This window comes from Bufo gargarizans, chromosome 1, assembly GCF_014858855.1.
Source record: "Bufo gargarizans isolate SCDJY-AF-19 chromosome 1, ASM1485885v1, whole genome shotgun sequence".
In the NCBI taxonomy this organism is placed as follows: Eukaryota; Metazoa; Chordata; class Amphibia; order Anura; family Bufonidae; genus Bufo; species Bufo gargarizans.
This window is the reverse complement of record NC_058080.1, coordinates 131873636-131880979: the sequence shown is the minus strand read 5'-3', so window position 1 is coordinate 131880979 and position 7344 is coordinate 131873636.

Below are 7344 nucleotides of genomic sequence, written 5' to 3'. Positions count from 1 at the left end.
CTAATATACAGTAGTTACATGATAGAGCTCTACCATTATTATGTCATTAAGGTTATTGTGACTATTAATATTATTTCTTTTATTATCTATTCATTATTATTATGCGATATTTTAGGTAATTTGAATGCACCCTTGTGAAGAGGTCGGTGTGGATAGTTATTTTAATTCTATTATTATCATCACTATTATTATCTTATAATGATGTTACTATTTTTTACACTGTTCCATGAGTAATATAATGATTAATATGAACCTGTAATTTATACAGTAATTGTAATAGGATAATAATGTGTTAGGAACACTAGGAAGAAGCCTCTGCAGGATGTTATTATTATTATTATTATTATTATTATTAATAATAATAATAATTATTATTATTTATTTGTTATTATTATCTTTTTTATGATTATTATAATTATTATTATTATTATTATTATTAGCATGATCAGAGTACAGGTTGTACTTTTTATGCTATTCAGTTGTTTTTCTAGAATCAGATAAAAACATGAGCGGTGGACAGGTCTGCAGGATGCAATGTGCTAGGATCTGTACTAGGATCTGTAGGCTTCATCTACATCTGTACAATGTATGATTTACTGTAGATGCATCACCACTGTCTGTATACCTGTGTAATATACCTGGCAGTCAGTACAGGTCTCTTGTAGTTGTCTATATTCTGATTATTAGGAAACATTTGTTCGAATTTTTTTGCTGTTTCTACAACATATTTATTATTTTTATAGTTTTGTTGCAGCCTGAACTGAAGGAAGCATATGGGACCATATAAATGTATATAAAATGCTTCTCCCCGGGTCTTATACGAGGTATATGGAATATTGTCATCCATTCCTTTCTGTCTCTTAAGACACTTGCTGTCTCCAGGAGCAGCTGACATGAGGATGAGGGACCTCCCTGGTATGATATATACTGCAGTAATAACTGGTGGTGATACATATTGTGCAGCTCCTAGTGTCATCTCAGGCTGCTTCCATTACTGGAGCTGATGATATTACAGTATGATGTGGACAATTCCTTCATATTATTGATCGCAGTCTGAGACCAGCCATTCCCATGCTGATGACTGGAAAAGCCACCAGTCACAGTGAATTCACACCAGTGGTTTTGAGTCTGTTTCTACTTGGGATTTCAGATCTGAAACACTGTCTACGTGAATCAACCTAGGCAATATTCATGTCAATTTCTTTCCTTTTTTTATTTTTTAGTACAAAATTGCCTTTACAAGGACAAGGTAAGGCAGCCAATATAATATTACTCAAAGGTGTCTCTCCCTGCACCAAATTCATCATCCAGCCTTAGCTCCTGTGATAAATTTGATGCATAGGATGGGGCATCATGTACCCGGATGTGACTTTTTGTCCCCTTTTGGAGTGTCTGCTTGATTTAAAGCCATGTTTTGTTAAAAAAAAAATAATAATACAAAATTTGCATGCCATTTAAAAAAAAAAAAAAAAAAAGTAGCACTAAATACCAATAGATTTTTCAGTCTAAAAGCCTAATCATATTTATTGCAAAGGTTCTTCCAGTCAGTAATCTACCAGGGAGCTGGAGTAAACAAATTTTTGTAAAAAATTGCAATGATAAATCGGGCTAAAATGTAGTGTTACAGTGGGCTATTATTACTGGGGCTCACTACATGGGGCCATTATAACTGCTTGGGGGGGAGGCGTTATTAATAGGGACGCTATAGGAGGCATATAGTTACTGAGGGTCAAAGAGGTGGCATTATACCTACAATACCTACTGAGGGAACTATAGGAGACATTGTACTTAATAAGGGCACTGCAGAGGGCATTATAACTACAGGTGGTGCTACAGGGAGTCATAACTACTGGGGGTACTATAGAGAACATTATAACTGTACAAGAAGGCCTTATTACTACTAGGAGCATTTTAGGGGGCCCTATTAAAGTGAATGGGTCCGCGATCCGCTGAGGCTGCCCCACGGTCGGTGTTTGTGCATTGTGGGCCGCAGCATGGCCACGGGACGCACACGTTCGTGTACAGGAGGCCTAAATGTAAACTGCTGGGCATGGTGCAAACCACCCTACAAACACAGCAAACACGTAATATATTTGGCGCAATTGCCGACAAAACTGGCAAAATCACTTTACTACTAGTGCAGCCCCCTAAGTTTACAGCATCTACAGGCTTAGTAAATTTGCCCCAGTACTTCTAGAGTGATATTGGGGAGATTGATCAAGACCGGCATGTGCTGCATCGGGTTTAATATCCCTTGCCCTGCCAGAGGATGTGCCTAATTTACGGTGAGACACAAGCCTTGTCATAAATGAAGTGCAGCCTCCGGCAGCCTGTGTAGCTTAGCTTAAATCTACAACGGCCTAGAGCTGCCTTAGATTTCTGTCTTCATTTCCAAGAGAAAACTGATGTATATGAAGATAAATGTGCTGCCACCCCCCACCCCTCAGAGAGGGGAGATGGCGGCGTAGAAACGCCACTTGAGACAAAATTTTGGTGGAACTGCATATAAAAAGTCGTAAAGAGTTTGCAACTTTTTTTATGGCAGAAAACTGAGGAAATGATAAACTCCCCCCATTGAGTCCGAAGATGCATAAAGGGCTCAAACACTTCTATGATAGCCCTGTTATGGCACCACAAGAAATGGAGCCTTTATACTATCATGCACATGAGCCCTTAATCAGATTGCACAGAGAAATTAAAGTTTTACATCTCCCTTAGGCCTCTTTCACACGGGCATGTGCGCCCCGTGGTCGTGCTGCGGCCCGCAAATGCACGAACACAGTCCGTGGGGCAGCTGCATCGGATCGCGGACCCATTCACTTGAATGGGTCTGCGATCCAGCCGTTCCGCAAAAAGATAGGACATGCTCTATCTTTTTGCGGAACGGAAGTACGGGACGAAACCCCACAGAAGCATTCCGTAGGGTTCCGTTCCATGCTTCCGTACCGCACCATTCCGCATCTCCGGATTTGCGGACCCATTGAAGTGAATGGATCCGCATCCGTGATGCGGAATGCCCACGGAACGGCGCCCTGTGTATTGCGGATCCGCCCGTGTGAAAGAGGCCTTAACAATAGGAAATATTGGTTGCTATTTACTAATGTCTGTCTAACATATTACATCTCCAAATACACACCAACTATGCATCAGATACGCATCAATGTATTGGAGAATTGGAGAAAGTGTGGCCCCTTTAGCTCATCTTCTATTCAGTCAGGAGATGGTGATTTATATTTTTGATGTTTTTGGCGTCCTGATTGTATAGCTATAGCAGAAACAAAATAAACTTGAAAAAGTAACTATATAAATGTACACCCATATTAGCATTGTCCAGCAATAGTATATATCTAAAACTACAAGACTTGAAGCAAGAATTTTACAAACACTTGAAGAAACAGAAAACAGAAACATGATCATTATTGTGAAGGTAAGTGGTGCCCTCTAGTGGAGGAAAATTAGGAAAGGAAGAGCGCTGACAACTGACATCAATGTTGAGTACTATATGTACTACTATTCATTTAAAGGTGTATGCTATGTGCGGTCTGTGAATTCGAAGGGTAGATCAGATTCAAGGTTTGTAATGTAGAAGGTAAGATCAAGTATGTAGTACCAGAGATCTGCAGCTGGGGAACCCGACTGGGGGGGGGGGGGGGAATTTATTGACTGGATTTCATGTGCCAGTCTTAAAGAGGTTGTCTCGCTTTAGCAAATGGAATTAATCATGTAGAGAAAGTTACTACAAGGCACTTACTAATGTATTGCTATCCATATTGCTTCCTTTACTGGCTGGATTCATTTTTCCATCACATTATACACTGTTCGTTTCCAGAATATAATGCAATATTTTCCTTACCAAATTATACCAGATTTCCAAAGCCGGTGCTGATTCAGAGAGTCAAACCTCACAAAATAAAAGAATATCATAATTGGGATCCCACTTTCAGAGGTAATGACTAATTGAGATGTATCACCATCACCTAGGGCAATAAATGACAAAAAAAAGATACGTCTAAGGGGGGACATGATTAACCTATACAAATATATAAATGGGCCATACAAAAAATACGGTGAAAAACTGTTCCACTTGGCTACTTTCACGATGGCAATTTGGTTTCCGTTTGTCAGATCCGTTTAGGGATCTCACAAGCGGTCCAAAACGGACCAGTTTTGCCCTTAATGCATTCTGAATAGATAAGGATCTACTCAGAATGCATCCAGTGGCGATTACAATAGGGACGTTCGGGTCGGCAGCCCCCGGCCCAGCCCCGCTGGGGGGCCCAAGGCCGACCCAAATGCCCACATACTGCGGCGGGGCACGGGAGCGCATAGCTCCCTGTCCCATCGCTGATCACCGCCATAGGCTTCAGGCCTAGTAGGCCTGAGGCCTATGCGGCAGTGAAATCCCGGCGCAGGCGTGTGTGATGACGTCATCGCGTGCCTGTGCTGGGACACAGCACTGCCTTATCCCGCCTTCCTCTGCGAGCAAGCGCCCGGCCCTGGACATAGGTGAGTATTTAGCTTTTCATTTTTTTTTCATTTTTTATTTTTTTATTTCATGTGCCTACTTTGGGGGACATGTGGGGGTGGGGGACAAACAGTAGGACATATTAAGAGACATCGAGTACATTGGGGGGGCTGTGGGGCCAAATTATTATGGGAGGGACTACTATGTGGGGGCAAATTACTATATGGGGCTGTGTGGGGGCAAATTACTATATGGGGCTGTATGGGGCCAAATTACTATGTGGGGGCAGTGTGGTGGAAATTACTATGTGGGGACAGTGTGGGGTAATTACTATGTGGGGACAGTGTGGGGTAATTACTATGTGGGGACAGTGTGGGGTAATTACTATGTGGGGACAGTGTGGGGTAATTACTATGTGGGGACAGTGTGGGGTAATTACTATGTGGGGACAGTGTGGGGTAATTGCTATGTGGGGACAGTGTGGGGTAATTGCTATGTGGGGACAGTGTGGGGTAATTGCTATGTGGGGACAGTGTGGGGTAATTGCTATGTGGGGACAGTGTGGGATAATCTCTACGTGGGGACAGTGTGGGGTAATTGCTATGTGGGGACAGTGTGGGGACAGTGTGGGGAAATTGCTATGTGGGGACAGGGTGGGGTAATTTCTATGTTGGGACAAATTATTATGGGAGGGAATACTATGTGGGGGAGCAAATTACTATATGGGGTAGTGTGGGGGCAAATTATTATGGGAGGGACTACTATGTGGGGGCAAATTACTATATGGGGCTGTGTGGGGCCAAATTATTATGGGAGGGACTACTATGTGGGGGCAAATTACTATATGGGGCTGTGTGGGGGCAAATTACTATATGGGGCTGTATGGGGCCAAATTACTATGTGGGGGCAGTGAGGTGGAAATTACTGTGTGGGGACAGTGTGGGGTAATTTCTATGTGGGGACAGTGTGGGGTAATTTCTATGTGGGGACAGTGTGGGGTAATTGCTATGTGGGGACAGTGTGGGGTAATTGCTATGTGGGGACAGTGTGGGGTAATTGCTATGTGGGGACAGTGTGGGGTAATTGCTATGTGGGGACAGTGTGGGGTAATTACTATGTGGGGACAGTGTGGGGTAATTACTATGTGGGGACAGTGTGGGGTAATTTCTATGTGGGGACAGTGTGGGGAAATTGCTATGTGGGGACAGGGTGGGGTAATTTCTATGTGGGGACAGTGTTGGGTAATTGCTATGTGGGGACAGTGTGGAGTAATTGCTATGTGGGGACAGTGTGGGGTAAATTCTATGTGGGGACAGTGTGGGGTAAATTCTATGTGGGGACAGTGTGGGGTAAATTCTATGTGGGGACAGTGTAGGGTAATTGCTATGTGGGGACAGTGTTGGGTAATTGCTATGTGGGGACAGTGTTGGGTAATTGCTATGTGGGGACAGTGTTGGGAAATTGCTATGTGGGGACAGTGTGGAATAATTTCTATGTGGGGACAGTGTAGGGAAATTGCTATGTAGGTGCAAATTACTATGTGGGGGCAAATTACTATGTGGGGGAAACTATTGTGTGGGGGAAAACTATTGTGTGTGGATAGTGTGGGGAAATTGCTATGTGGGGCAAATTACTAGGTGGGGCAGTGTGGGGGAAATTACTATGTGGGGGCAGTGTGGTGGAAATTACTATGTAGGGGCAGTGTGGGGAAAATTACTATGTAGGGTAAATTACTGTGTGGGGGCAAACTACTATATAGGGGCAATTTGGGGGAAATTACTGTGTGGGGCAAATTGCTATGGCGGATTACTATATGGGGGTGTTGCTATTAGGGAGGCACTGTAGGGGCAATTCTATTATTTTGGGGGACACTATACAGGGATTATTGCCTGGAGCACAATAGAGGGTGGTATTATTACTTGGGGCACTCTAGGGGACAATATAGCTGCTGTGGACACTATAGGGACATTTGGGGTAATTTATCAAACTTGTGTAAAGCAGAACTGGCTTAGTTGCCCATAGCAGCCAATCAGATTCCACCTTTCATATTTGACAGCTCTTTTGGAAATCCAGTTCTACTTTACACCAGTTTGATAAATGTCTATTAGGGTCACTATGTTTTCAGCAGTATAGTACCTGGGACAATGGGGAGCACAATGGGCACAGTATTGGGGGTGGCAGCAGGATGACACTGTGGGGACACCAGGATGAGGAGGTTGATGGAAAAATTGAGAAATCTAACGTGTCTGTGTTACAAACTGTAGCGACAAGATGCAGCTGAAAGAATGGTGGTCTGGGTCAAATGGAGGAGAAGAGGAAAGAGAAGGTCCACATGACAGGAGATGTCACTGGATGTAAGAGGTATGTCATGCTGTATTCTCCTCCATGTCTTTTTTATTATAACTATATGTAATTTAAATTTAGCAACCAAATTTTTCAGTTTAGGGTATTTTTTTTAGTCTGAAGATGTCATATGGACTAGGAATAGACTGTGGCGCTCATGAAGCACCGCAGCCTCTTCATACAAAAAAAAAAACTAAACTAAAATGGAGGGAGGGGCCCAAGTTGGGTAGACAGCCCCGGGCCTATTTATGCACTTAATCCGCTCCTGAATGCATCAGAGTTTTGGTGTCTGTCTGACGAAAGTGAGCCAAACAGATCCTGACACACAATGTAAGTCAATGAGGACAGATCCGTTTTCACTGACAAAATATGGCACAATAGAAAACTGATCCGTCTCCCATTGACTTTCAATGGTGTTCAAGAAGGACCCGATTTGTCTATGTTAAAGATAATACAAACTGATCCGTTCTGAACTGATGCAGACAGTTGTATTATCTGACCTCCTGACAAAGCCGCTGAGGTGAAACGCGCGTCGG